General features: G+C 43.1%; 1 protein-coding gene across 1 annotated transcript in view; it reads left to right on the top strand.

Moving 5' to 3' along the window:
• Positions 1 to 3,604: 3,604 nt before the first annotated feature.
• Positions 3,605 to 14,956, top strand: part of LOC126187631 (protein cycle) — a 948,550-nt gene continuing 937,198 nt past the window's right edge. Inside the window, exon 1 of the mRNA XM_049928830.1 lies at positions 3,605 to 3,825. The gene's annotated coding sequence lies outside the window, so the exon portion shown is untranslated. The remainder of the gene's footprint in view (positions 3,826 to 14,956) is intronic.

The raw sequence follows: 14,956 nt of genomic DNA, 5'->3' as shown, positions 1-14,956 counted from the left end.
TAGCTGGCAGACATGTGCCAGTTGACTGTCTCCATTGGTCTTAACAAAATTTTAGTCCTGCACTAACTTACTATTCTACTGTGCAACAGCATAAAAAGGAAAGCTTGTCAAGCCTATATGGCTTTCGTATCTATTGCTGAATATACACTCCTGGAAATGGAAAAAAGAACACATTGACACCGGTGTGTCAGACCCACCATACTTGCTCTGGACACTGCGAGAGGGCTGTACAAGCAATGATCACACGCACGGCACAGCGGACACACCAGGAACCGCGGTGTTGGCCGTCGAATGGCGCTAGCTGCGCAGCATTTGTGCACCGCCGCCGTCAGTGTCAGCCAGTTTGCCGTGGCATACGGAGCTCCATCGCAGTCTTTAACACTGGTAGCATGCCGCGACAGCGTGGACGTGAACCGTATGTGCAGTTGACGGACTTTGAGCGAGGGCGTATAGTGAGCATGCGGGAGGCCGGGTGGACGTACCGCCGAATTGCTCAACACGTGGGGCGTGAGGTCTCCACAGTACATTGATGTTGTCGCCAGTGGTCGGCGGAAGGTGCACGTGCCCGTCGACCTGGGACCGGACTGCAGCGACGCACGGATGCACGCCAAGACCGTAGGATCCTACGCAGTGCCTAGGGGACCGCACCGCCACTTCCCAGCAAATTAGGGACACTGTTGCTCCTGGGGTATCGGCGAGGACCATTCGCAACCGTCTCCATGAAGCTGGGCTACGGTCCCGCACACCGTTAGGCTGTCTTCCGCTCACGCCCCAACATCGTGCAGCCCGCCTCCAGTGGTGTCGCGACAGGCATGAATGGAGGGACGAATGGAGACTTGTCGTCTTCAGCGATGAGAGTCGCTTCTGCCTTGGTGCCAATGATGGTCGTATGCGTGTTTGGCGCCGTGCAGGTGAGCGCCACAATCAGGACTGCATACGACCGAGGCACACAGGGCCAACACCCGGCATCATGGTGTGGGGTGCGATCTCCTACACTGGCCGTACACCACTGGTGATCGTCGAGGGGACACTGAATAGTGCACAGTACATCCAAACCGTAATCGAACCCATCGTTCTACCATTCCTAGACCGGCAAGGGAACTTGCTGTTCCAACAGGACAATGCACGTCCACATGTATCCCGTGCCACCCAACGTTCTCTAGAAGGTGTAAGTCAACTACCCTGGCCAGCAAGATCTCCGGATCTGTCCCCCATTGAGCATGTTTGGGACTGGATGAAGCGTCGTCTCACGCGGTCTGCACGTCCAGCACGAACGCTGGTCCAACTGAGGCGCCAGGTGGAAATGGCATGGCAAGCCGTTCCACAGGACTACATCCATCATCTCTACGATCGTCTCCATGGGAGAATAGCAGCCTGCATTGCTGCGAAAGGTGGATATACACTGTACTAGTGCCGACATTGTGCATGCTCTGTTGCCTGTGTCTATGTGCCTGTGGTTCTGTCAGTGTGATCATGTGATGTATCTGACCCCAGGAATGTGTCAATAAAGTTTCCCCTTCCTGGGACAATGAATTCATGGTGTTCTTATTTCAATTTCCAGGAGTGTATGAGGGTCATTCCATAAGCCATGGCAACTATGGTATATCTCGTAATATTGCGACAACTTAGGATTTCCACAAGGCGCATTGAATCGGTAAAGCAGTGTGTATCTGAATATCAACAAAAATGGGATTCAAGTACAGGAGGTCATGGCAAAGGTTGAAATGAAACAGATCATTGGAACTCTGTGTAAAGTTATAGTGCAGAAGTACAAATGGAATAAAAATGAACCAAAATCATTTACTGTCCCCAGTGCATCCACACAATGTTGTCAATGTTGGGGAAGACATTTAATGCCATTTGGATTTTCATCAATGTGTGCCACTTGTAGCCAAAATGCCATGAGGATAACTGCCATGTTTGCAAAGCACCTCCCACACAAAGGCTTCTTCAGTTGTGTAATGAGGTCAAAGTCAAATGGAGTGACATTTGGTGATTATGGTGAGGGGGGGAGGACATCTCACCCTGATCGATACACACAATTATTGATGGTGCCCACAGTGTGGGCTGTAGCATTATTCATGGAGTATGATTGCATTATTCAGCGGTGGTGGATGTTTTTGCTGAAGTGTGCATCACAGATGGCTCAGCAGAAACTTGCAGCAGTGTTGGGTATTGACAGTGTGGCCATCCCTAACAAGTTGACACTCTAGAATACTGTGGCTGTATCACCCACGGTTGCTTGTAGTTCCACATGGCACTGAGTAATAGTGTTTCTGTCAGTGAGAAAGGCAATTTTCATGTATGCTTGTTGCTCCAGTCTGCTTACATCCATCTTTTAACATGTTCAAGCCCACACCGAATATTTCCGGTGCTGGTACTGAGCCATTCTCACATGCAGTCGCAATCTGTCATTTGGTTAGTGTGCTGTTTGCTGCAGGCTTTGCCCTGGCTTATGGAATGACCTTCATATAATTGGGTATTACTATGTAGGGTTATGTGTAGGCTATTGTGTAAAAATTCTGAATTATGTTAAGCTAATATGTGTGTGAGTTATTATGGTAGAAGACCATATTACTGCTGATACCGTGAAGACCCTACCTTTATTTTTATTTAAGAGTCAGCAAGTTTGGAAAACAAATGATCACAAGAAATTTCAAGGAAAAATCTATACACTGGGAAACTTTAAGTCTCACAAGTGATTACCTAATTCTAGTTCAACATGTTTTATTTTTGCACATTGAATAAACTTGAGAAATTATCGGGATTCACCATGAAATTTGTGCGGATTTTGTGGAATATAGAAACTGAAAGTGCAGCAGTCACAGTAGAACTAAAAAGTGTCTGTGTCAGTCATTAATTTTTTTGTGAGAGAGGAGAAAAAATAGTTTTATAGCTGACCTTGAATCTAGTCCTGGTCAATGCTTTGGAGCAGTGTAAATATAAAAAAATGCAAATACAATAAAATGTGGCAAATGCAATAAAACATGGCAGAGACATGTAATGGTGAGGTGCCAGAGGGAAGGAAAAACTGATAGCTTAAGGCAGACACAAAGTACAGGAAATGGTTATTAATAATGGAGGAACAGTCGAGATTATAAAAAAAATTTTACACATTGGATGGTGTACTGTGGGTTGTAGCCACAGGCTATTTTTGGTGATGGTGCTAATAGTATTATTACATTGGTTAGAGAGTAAGGTTTGTGGAAGAGGAAGTTGAATGGAAATTGCGTTGTGTAATTGGCAGATTAAATCACATTTAGAGAACACAGAGGGAGTAAAACTGCATTTTTATCAATTTCATTGTGGAAGATGATTACTTTGTATGAGCTGTAGCCAAAGTGCACCAAGGACAAGAAAATTATGTCCATGGCTTTGCCATGCCTTCGTATTTTTAAAATTGCATCTCAGGCTCATAACGTACCCATATACAGTTTCCTTCGAGCACGTCATACCGGATAATTCGTGGGAAACGTATGCTTACAACGACTCTGTCGTGTAACTTCTGACATAGGCGGCCTGAACCGCTTGAGCAAGGTCATGGTTTCAGTGGAGCTACCTAGCGGACAGAGGCCGAACTACAACAGACACTCAGTGACGTCACGACAAACACGCGAAGTGTTGGGTGTACATGGCACCAGCAGTTTTGTGTACGTTTCACGATGTGTTCGTTTTCGTTCTGTGGTATAAGTGACGAATATATTTCAAGTGTACGTGTGAGTGACTCGTTTTCGTGGAATAGTTCACGTGATTCTGCAGCTGTGTCGTCGTGTCATTAAGGAAATACGTGTTCTGCCAAAATTTTCTGGATATCACTGAAGTCTGGTAAGTATAGAATAATTTTCATCTTATTGTATTTAACATTTGACGCAAACAACAGCATCATGCAGTAATTTCTAAAATTTCTTTGTTATAGTTATTTTTTTTAGAAAACAGTTACTGTCACAGATCATTCTGTTCATTTATTCGGCCTTGGCAAACATCGCTTTGCAATTACGTAATGAGGTCGCGCCAAAAACAAACCAGACGTTAAACGTTTTCGTTCCCAGTGATTAATTTTGCTGGCAACATGTTCCTAGAATTCAATAGAGTTCGGTTTACGGTGTATCATTGTGCTAGGCGCACCAGTTCAACGAAGTATCGTGCCAGTGTAATTTCTTGTTAATTCATGTAAATGTCTTGTGTCATGTTTCCGAATGCGATAAGAATACTGCATCGAACAACATATCATCAGTCTCTAACAGACTGGCGCCGAAAACCTGATTTACATTTTCACACAAAACGCGAACATCTGGTACTGTCAGAACAACTACGAAAACAGTGTATCGCCAGCATAGTTGCGTCGATTTTAAGGAATAGCTATTGGTTAATTATGTTTCTGGGTATAAGACAGGTTATAACTATAAAACTGTCTACGATTATACCTTACGAAAGCTATTGTTGAAGAGTATTCAGTAATCCCTAATCGTTGATATAATTTGAGGGCAAACACAGGTGTTAAGAGTGGAATAAATCATATAGTGCGGTTTTTCACGAATCGAAATTGAAAACACTTCATCGTATTATGATTACCTCCATTTCACAAATGAGGTTACGTTGCATTTGATAACTAAAAAAGGAATCGGTTCAGAGAAAATGTTTTTGTGACATGTGGGTCGTATTTTGACATTTCAACAGCTGCATATTGAGAGGCAAAGGCCATTGTTGGAGAAATTAATACAGTTTAAGTCATATTGCCGTAGTTATTTCCCTATATTGCTATTTATTGGACAAGAGCCTACGATGGTGCAGCTTTGCGCTATAGTTATTAAAGAGCGATTTTTTCAGTGGGCCCAGAGGAAAACAAGCGTGTGTTATGATGTGCAGTGTCTTGGAATAGAAGATTTTTTTTGTCATCTGCGACGGTTTTCTGCCGTGATACACATGCAGGCAAAATGTTTTCTTTGATGGTTTTAAGTTGAACAAATCAAGTTTCGGACGATTGGAGACGCGAGTTACCTTCCTTTCTCTTACGTTTCCTAAGTTTACGTAGACTTTCTGTCACGTCGTAACAGCAGTTTTCTGAGCGATCGTAAATATTGAAAAGTTGTTGGGTAATTTAGATGTGGCAGTGTTCTCTATTTTGATTTAGACATCATCTAATGCTGGCAACCTCATTCTGACACAAAAAGCGAACGTTGGCTATACTGACGCTTGCACTGCTATTCTTGGCAGCGGATCAGAGGACGTTTCACGCCATACGATAAGCCGGTACCCAGCACGTAGTCTGATGTGAAGCTTCTAGATGAAATTCGTCAGTCTATTGAATGACGCTGGCCCTATACCAAACGAAAGCACGCGCTCTTTAAGGCTGGCTCATTGCGTGGGGGATGATGGGTACGAAATTCTCTTGAATGAAGCGTCGCGCTAAGTGCCAACTTCTAGCGCTCGTATATTTTCCCGGTAGACATGCAGTGCCAAGAAATACTATTTGAGGAAACTATCGTTGTATAGAAAATACTCGATTACAAATAAAGTATCCTTGTATACAGAGGTATCGGCTGGCGCATGAGCCAGCGAAATTTGAGAATTGATCGATCACACTACGACACAAGAACTTCCAAAACAGGATTCTCTTATGATGGCTTGCAGCATCAAGCAAATTGAAGGACGTAATTCATTTCGCGCAAAGTTTTACAGTGCCTCCCCCTTTCTTTCTCCTAACACTGACGGTCCCCGAGGCAAATTTGTGATAGCTAGCTGAGAAAGTGTCAAACACGTTCTGTTAGTTGCAGTGACATTTAGTAACGACTTTGGACATTTTACGTATCTCTAGTTATTAATGAATGATACGACGATCATTAGATATAAATAACGAACTGAGATAATATGTTTAAATCACGTTTGTTCAAAATACGAGAGCATGCTGAAAAGTAACGCCTCCGAACTTTTCATGTGAAAACTATATAAATAAAACAAACTCTGTTAACATTCTACATCATTATTCTTCATGGGTACGTATTTATTTTTCAACATAGTCACTCTGGTAACTAACACATTTCTCCCGACGACAGACCAGTTTGTTGGTACCGCCACTGTAGAACGTTTGACTTGCTGATGAAGCCACAACCTCACCTCTGCTTGCACTGCTTCATTACTATCAGAGGGGAGTCCTCGAAGGTGTTCTTTAACTTTTGGGAACGTATGAAAACCGGATGGGTCAATGTCGGGGTTGTATGGAGGATGATCGATGACAGTGAACCCAAGTTGCCTGATTGTTACAGATGTCGCAGCTCTCGTGTGTAGTGTGGCATTCTCATGGTTAAGGTGAGGGTTTTCCACATGTAGACGAACTCTTTGGATTCGAAACTCAATTACATCATGCTGTTTCACACGCACCGACGTAATTACGTTACATACAGCCATGGTACTCGCGTCAATTAGGAGCTCTCTAGTGTTAGCTGTCATGAAAAATAAAGATGTAGAATATTAACGTTTTATTTAAATAGATTTAAGAGATTTCACATAACAATTGCGGTGGCGTTACTTTTGAGCACGCCCTCGTAAATCATCGTTAGATTTACACGAAATTTACATCTGCCCCATCGTGCAAGTTACACAGACGCGGTGTGTTGTAAGTACGTTTCATCTACTTCGTGACCTGGGCAGGCTGTTCTAAAGCCCAGGCTTCCTCTCAGCAAGAGTTGCAGAGATTTGGTGTTGGAGTACAGGCAGGGCCAGTTTGAGAATTTATAATTTGCCCCTCCTCATTCGTAAACTTTTACACACGTCAGTTTTGTCTACTAATTGTGACACCCTGTACACAAATCGTGCACTGTTGCTCCAAGCGGCTGCTACTAATTGTGATACATCCTGTACGAAGTCTACACTTGTGACACCTTTGCCGCCTCCAAGCGATGGGCCTTAAACCAGCCCTGGATACAGGGAATTCAAGTAGGCTAGTGACAAGTTCGTTGATGCTTCTGAACACCCGAATCTATTGCAACAATTGTGAGAGCCGTATCAAGCAAGTAATTGCTCCGCCAAAACGGTAAGTCTGAAGATAAAAAACTGTGCAGATGTCACGTACGAGGGCAGCATAAACTCAAAGGATCACCAATTTTATTCATCTTTCGTACTACTGTAGCACACACTTAGATGTAACAAATGCTGCTCTAGTACGATACCGAGCGAGGTGGCGCAGTGGTTAGCACACTGGACTCGCATTCGGGAGGACGACGGTTCAATCCCGTCTCCGGCCATCCTGATTTAGGTTTTCCGTGATTTCCCTAAATCGCTTCAGGCAAATGCCGGGATGGTTCCTTTGAAAGGGCACGGCCGATTTCCTTCCCCATCCTTCTCTCACCCGAGCTTGCGCTCCGTCTCTAATGACCTCGTTGTCGACGGGACGTTAAATTCTCAAGCGCCACCGAGAAATCAAGCTTCATGGTTTTACAAGCTTGTCGGGGGTAGAAAATTCTAAATTCTTAGGTGTGCAAATTGATGAAAACTTAAACTGGAAGATATATAAAGGCAGCAGACCTGCTACAACATTTAGGTTCGGCTACTTTTGCCATAAGAATAATTGTAGTCTCCGGGGATACAGAAGTTGAGTAAGTTAACTTGTTTTAATTCATTTGTATGTTGCGGGATAATATTCTGGGGTATCTTTTCACGCAGGGAAAAAGTATTCCATGCACAAAAGAAAATAATTATAGAATTATATCTGGAATTCATAGCCTTACATCTCGGAGGCATCTCTTTAAACACATGGGAATATTAACCACAGCCTCACAGCACATTTATTCGCTTACGATTTTTTTTAATCAACAATCAATCTGAGTTTGAGACTAACAGCGATATTCACAAATACAACACTAGAAGAAGATATAATCTGCATTAACCTTTAATGAATCTAACTTGGACACATGGTCGTCCCCAGAAATTTGCCATGGGCCAGAAGAGTGGGAGCAGATCAAAACTGCCATTTTTGCACAAGTTATATATCTGTATAGTGAGCAAGCAGTAAAGGAAACAAAAGAAAAATTTGGAGTAGGAATGGAGAAGAAATAAAAACTTTGAGGTTCACCGATGACATTGTAATTATGTCAGAGACAGTAAAGGACCCGGAAGAGCAGTTGAACGGAATGGACAGCGTCTTGAAAGGAGTATATAAGATGAATATCAACAAAATTAAAACAAGGATAATGGAATGTAGTTGAATTAGGTCGGGTGATGCTGAGGGAATTAGATAAGGAAATGAGATACTTAAAGTAGTAGATGAGTTTTGCTATTTTGGGAGCAAAATAACTGACGATGGCTGAAGCAGAGAGGAATTAAAATGTAGACTGGCAATGGCAAGGAAAGTGTTTCTGAAGAAGAGAAATTTGTCAACATCGAGTATAGATTTAACTATCAGGAAGTCTTTCCTGAAAATATTTGTATGGAAGTGAAACATGGACGATGAATAGTTTAGACAAGAAGAGAATAGAGGCTTTCGAAATGTGGTGCTACAGAAGAATGCTGAATATTAGATGGATAGATCATGTAATTAATGAGGAGGTACTGAATAGAAATGGGAAGAAGAGGAATTTGTGGCACAACTTGACTAGAAGAAGGGATCGGTTGGTAGGACATGTTCCGAGGCATCAAGGGATCACCAATTTAGTATTGGAGGGCGGCGTGGAGGGTAAAAGTCGTAGGAGACCCAAGAGATGAATACACTAAGCAGATTCAGAAGGATGTAGGTTGCAATAGGTACTGGGAGATGATGAAGCTTGTACAGGATAGAGTAGCATGGAGAGCTGCATCAAACCAGTCTCTGGACTGAAGACCACAACAACAACATATAGCAACTGCAAATTTCGCGTCGCGTTATTCGACACTGGACTCGTACACGAGTGAGGTACAAGGTGCCGCCAGGTCCTGTGGTTTAATTTTACTTGGATTTCCAGGGATGTTTCCTTTAACGAGCCACAGCCGCTTCTTCCTACATTCATTTCCAAATGAGCTACTGATCTCTTTCGAAAGACTTCGTCTAAACGTCGAACACCATTTTTGTACCGTCGTTGGGAAAACCGTTATCAGTGTAATTGCTGATCGTGGACTGCCAGCTGGATTAATTTGTGGTTAGGCGCTTGATTTATATACTGAACGAAAAAAAGAAAGAAACGTTAGCATGATGCATTCCCAAATAATAAAGAAATAAAGTAAATCAAGTATCGTTGTATTAACCATGTTGTTACTGAAGGAAATGGAAAATCGTAAGAAGAACCTTTCACAGTTTTAGTTCCCTAGCTACTTCAATATTTTTACGTGTTGAGGACGTTCAGTGTGTCGTTCATGTTCAGCCAATTAACTCCCGTGTTTTACTGGCGAAAACTATTGGATCATCTTTGTGCAACGAAGACCACTATCACAGTAAAGGTTTCCGCGGCCATAATCACCGTGTATTTGACGTAGACTGCTGGACAAATGGCGCATCCAGACTTTCCAATGTATTACCGTCTTCACCAATACTCATTCGTGTTGCTGCTGCAAATTTTCTGTGATATATTCGCTTTCCATTAGGTCGTCATGTTGATCGTTCCTTATCTCTTTGAATGCAACAAAGAATATCCTTGGTACATCTTCTATGTATTCGTCTTCCTATTAATTCTCACATAACTAATGAGGAGGTATTGAATAGAATTGGGGAGAAGAGGAGTTTCTGGCACAACTTGATTAGAAGAAGGGATCGGTTGGTAAGGCATGTTCTGAGGCATCAAGGGATCACCAATTTAGTACTGGAGGGCAGCGTGGAGGGTAAAAATCGCAGAGGGAGACCAAGAGATGAATACACTAAGCAGATTCAGAAGGATGTAGGGTGCAGTAGGTACCGGGAGATGAAGAAGCTTGCACGGGATAGAGTAGCATGGAGAGGTGCATCAAACCAGTCTCAGGACTGAAGACAACAACAACAACAATAATTAATTCTCAACACGGATCTCTTCACTGTTCGACGAGTCATCAGTTTTAAATGCCATAAGTCAAATCAGATAGAACCCACTGATTTTCAACTTTTTGTGTCAGAAACTTCGGCAACTAGTATCTACTCTGTACTCTATATAATTTACCAAAATTATTCTAATCCATTTTTACTCTTGGAGTCGTTTGCTACAAGTACGGAATCCCGTCAACCGGTTCTACGACTCCATTGTGGATGTATACTACACACATCAAAAAATTTTTGCATCACCTCAAATCCGAGAGTTCCGGAACCTGTACAGAAAACTGGAATAGAGACCAACATAAACATCATTTCCGCCCTTTTTATTGCTCATGAAAACCACACATTGCATGTTGTACCACCTTACAACAAGATCTTCATAGGTAGTGGTCCAAATTGCTGTACACACCGGTACCTCGAGCACCCAGTAGCACGTCCTCTTGCATTGATGCAAGTCCGTATTCGTCGTGGCATACTATTCCCAAGTTCATCAAGGCACTGTTGGTCCAGATTGTTCCACTCCTCAACGGCTATTCAGCGTAGATCCCTCAGAGTGGTTGGTGGGTCACGTCGTCCATAAACAGCCATTTTCAATCTATCCCAGACATGTTCTATAGGGTTCACGTCTGGAGAACTGTAGGCCACTCTAGTCGAGCGATGTCGTTATCCTGAAGGAAGTCATTCACAAAATGTGCACGATGAGGGCGTGAATTGTCGTCCAAGACAAATGCCTCGCCAATATGCTGCCGATATGGTTGCCCTATCGGACGGAGGAAAGCATTCACGTATCGTACAGCCGTTATGGCGCCTTCCATGACGACTAGCGGCGTACATCGGCCCCACATAATGCCACCCCAAAACATCAGGTGACTTCCACCTTCCTGCACTCGATGGACAATGTTTCTAAGGCGTTCAACCTGACTGGGCTGCCTCCAAACACGTCTCCGACGATTGTGTGGTTGAAAGCATATGCGACACTCATCGATGCAGAGAACGTGATGCCAATCCTGAGCGGCCCATTCCGCATGTTCTTGGGACCATCTGTATCGCGCTGCGTGGTGTCGTGGTTGCAAAGATGGACGTCTGGAGTGAAGTTGCGCATCATGCAGCCTATTGCACACAGTTTGAGTCGTAACACGACGTCCTGTGGCTGCTCGAAAAGCATTATTCAACATGCTGGCGCTGCTGTCAGTGTTCCTCCGAGACATAATCCGTAGTTCGCGGTCATCCGCTGCAATACTAGCCCTGGGGCGGCCTGAGCGAGGTATGTCATCGATAGTTCTTGTCTCTCTGTATCTCCTCCATGTCCAAACAACATCGCATTGGTTCACTCCGAGATGAGAACCCTTCCTGGCACAAAGTAACAATGCGGACGCGATCGAATCGCGGTATTGACCGTCTAGACATGGTTGAACTACAGACAACACGAGCCGTGTACCTCCTTCCTGGTGGAATGATGGGAACTGTTCGGCTGTCGGACTCCCTCCGTCTAATAGGCGCTGCTCATGCATGGTTGTTTACGTCTTTGGGCGGGTTTAGTGACATCTCTGTGCAGTGAAAGGGACGTCTCTCTTCAGGAGTTCTGGGAACCAGGCTGATTCAAAACATTTTTTTGTGTGTGTATTAACTTTTGATTGCGTTGTTTATAAATTACTAACTGATAAACCCGACACTTCTCGGGTATTCATTTTGCCAATTTTCTATTAGAAACGAAAACAAAATTTGAAATTATGAACCAGTCGTACAAATAAATGCATAATGTACTTATGTATAAGTGCAGCTGCTTTGCATGTCTACAAAGCGATTTTGTAAACGTCTCTATGGCAACGTCTCTTCCTAGCTATAAAGACAGTTATTGGCGTCGCAGTTGAAAGCGCTGGCAGGTGTTGGGGATTTCCTTAAGTTGTCCTTTTAGTAGTAAAGAATTAATATAACATCATGTATGATATGGCATGTTTTCACGCGTCTCAGTGTTTTTGACGTCATATCTCCTGAATTTTTTGTGGTACCACGTTATAATTTTCTAGGTGCATTTAGTGGCATATGTGGATACTGCCTGCAAAATTTATTCCGAATAGAGTTAGTCGGAGATAGGTAATAAATTTAAACGTCATGCATGATGCAACAGTTTTTCACGCATCTCATTTTTTATGACGTCCTATTTCCTGAACGATGGTGGTTCTCACCTCCGCAACGATTGTTGCTTGATGAAGACTGGTTGAAATCGGTGTAGTTGTTTAGGAGGCGATGTGGAACACACACACACACACACAGAGACATTTATATGTATGGATTTTGGTCTTGTTTTTGTTAACTTTTGTTCTCCTTCTAAACGTGCTTTACTATGTTCTTCCGTACGTTGTTGAACCTGTAATGATATAGTGACATTTTAGTTCCTCAAATTTGCGGTATGCTTTAAAGCTTGCAGGTTGATCCGTCAAGCAAAGGTAGAGACGGACAACTCACGCGCCCCCCCTTCCCGTAACGGTAACCACCGGAAACTGTTGCATCAATCTGCCATCAGAAAACTGTGCTGGAGGACTGTAGGAGAGCCTAGTGATCAAAACATAACAGCCATTTATATGTCTTTCCAAAGACATATCGAATAAAACGGCGGGAGCACAATAACGTGAATTGTAAGTAACAGCAGTGTTCAGCATTAACACCGAGTATTAAGCCAGGTTTACCGCAGCGAACATTAGCGAACGAGCATTCACTGTGGGTAACAGCATTCGGCTTTGTTCGGTTCACATACCCAGATGTTCGTGTTCGGCTGATTGCCTGTATCTCAGCGAACCATAAAACGAATCGTCCATAGCGCAGACGGTATTCGTCTTTTGTTTTTACGCGAAATACTGTTGTTAATGGCTTGAGTTGAATGAACAACGAAGTGGTCAGAACAGAATGTAATATTGCTAATACAGTGTTTTACAGTTCCTATTACAGGCTTCTAAGGGTTGTAGAGGGGTCTGAGTTGATAGTGTTTCGATAAGAAACGCGTACCTGGAAATGCACCATTTGAATAATGGGTCACTTTCAAATTTCCCACTTCACGGTACATATACAAACTGAGAGGCCGCCGCCTTCGGCCGCTTTCGTAATTGCGATATCACAAACGGCCACACCGTACTATTTTTGCCCAACTACAACAACGGCTGAGAGAAACTAGTACGTTCACAACTAAAGCCCGTTTAACACGAGCGACTTTCTGGTCAAAATCGACTACTCGAAGTTTGTGCTCTTTTCGTGCCTGCCGTGTATATCAGCAACCAACCACGACGCGAGCATGTGTATGACGTCAGTGATCTAGAGATTGTGACGAGTGTAGAGTTCTAAATTTCCAATGATGCACACTGCGCATGCATAGACTATAGTTGTGGCGTAAAGTTGAGCGCCGGCACGCCAGTCGGGAACGATAGAGCAGAGAGGGCTGTGACAACACGTCAGCCAATCGCACACTGGCTGACTCCTCTCCAGGACGATAATGCAACAGCAGCAGCCCCTATGCGAAGAGGACATAACGCCGCGCGGGACTAGTCGCGGCCCAGTCGAACAGCAAGCAGCCTCAAGACTAGCGAGTAGCATAGAAGCATCAAAGCTCAATACTTCGCTTGAACCCTCTGTGTTTCAGACTTTGGAATTGTGCAGAAGAAACTTAATTATTTCGTATGTCACTTGTGACACATTGGTGTAACACAAAGTATTATAATTGCTCGTTTTGTAATAAAACTCATTAATAAGATTTATTTGAATGTTGTCTAGCAATTCCAGAAAGCAGGTTTCCTAGAAACCCCATATTGATGACTAGGCAGGTTTTAACAATAGGGGCGTCTGCTAACATTGGAAGTAATACCCTGTTCTGGTCGATCGGATTCCTATTACAGAAAATGATTTTGTGCTTTCTTATCTTCTTAATCCTTGTTATGTTGTTAGCTTTGTTTTCGTGGCACACTGAAAAGTTACACAACTTCTTGGCATTTTTCCGTACTCGTCCAACAAGAGAAAGAAAATATGTGAAAGTAAAAATTACTTACGTTTTACAGAGAAAAAACCTAGACTATGCACAAATAAGAATGTAAATAGATAAACGTGTTGTAATGAAAATTAGTTCAACAGTAAAAAAGTCAGAATTATTAGGCATGAAAAATAATTTTCGTTGTTACTAGGCACTTAGTAAGAAAACAAGATACAAAGGATAGAGCCCAAAAGCCGCTATTTACTGCGTTCTACAAATTGCCCGACGTGTTTGCAAATGCATATTTTCTTGAGCTAGTAAGTCTATATGTTCTGAAATGTTTGGATGGCACTGTTCCTATTCTTTTAATTCTCAGCAGTGCGAACAATTTACCCCACGACCGTTGGCAAAAACTTCCACTGTTCTTATAAATAATAAATACTATTGTCATTGCTTCTTCCTAAATTTTGTTAGTATATTTCGATTTTTCCGTAAAAATGTCGTTTTTACTATCCAGATGCCAAATAGTACAGCAATCCACTCTCACAATACCGGCAATTTTGGCCCTGACGTGTAAATGAAAGCCCACATCTCGTGGTCGTGCGGTAGCGTTCTCGCTTCCCACGCCCGGGTTCGATTCCCGGCGGGGTCAGGGATTTTCTAAGCCTCGTGATGGCTGGGTGTTGTGTGATGTCCTTAGGTTAGTTAGGTTTAAGTAGTTCTAAGTTCTAGGGGACTTATGACCACAGCAGTTGAGTCCCATAGTGCTCAGAGCCATTTGAACCATTTTGTAAATGAAAATGACCACTCAATGCAGACAACACTAAGTACGGGACTAAAACGCCAGAGGCGTTGCAGTAGACACACTTGTTTCGAATGGTCAATTGAGACAAGAACGTCGAACGTGTAAAAGGGATTTAAGAGAGTTGATTAGTGGTGCTCCACGGACGTGCCGCACTCTTGACTTCAGAGCCGACGTGCTTCGTCGTGTAGAAGAGAATCCGACGACGAGTACTCGGAACATTGGTCATGCG

The sequence above is a fragment of the Schistocerca cancellata genome, chromosome 5 (genome assembly GCF_023864275.1).
Source record: "Schistocerca cancellata isolate TAMUIC-IGC-003103 chromosome 5, iqSchCanc2.1, whole genome shotgun sequence".
Lineage (NCBI taxonomy): Eukaryota > Metazoa > Arthropoda > Insecta > Orthoptera > Acrididae > Schistocerca > Schistocerca cancellata.
Note: the sequence above shows the minus strand (reverse complement) of the source record. Positions and strands in the feature narration are given on the sequence as shown.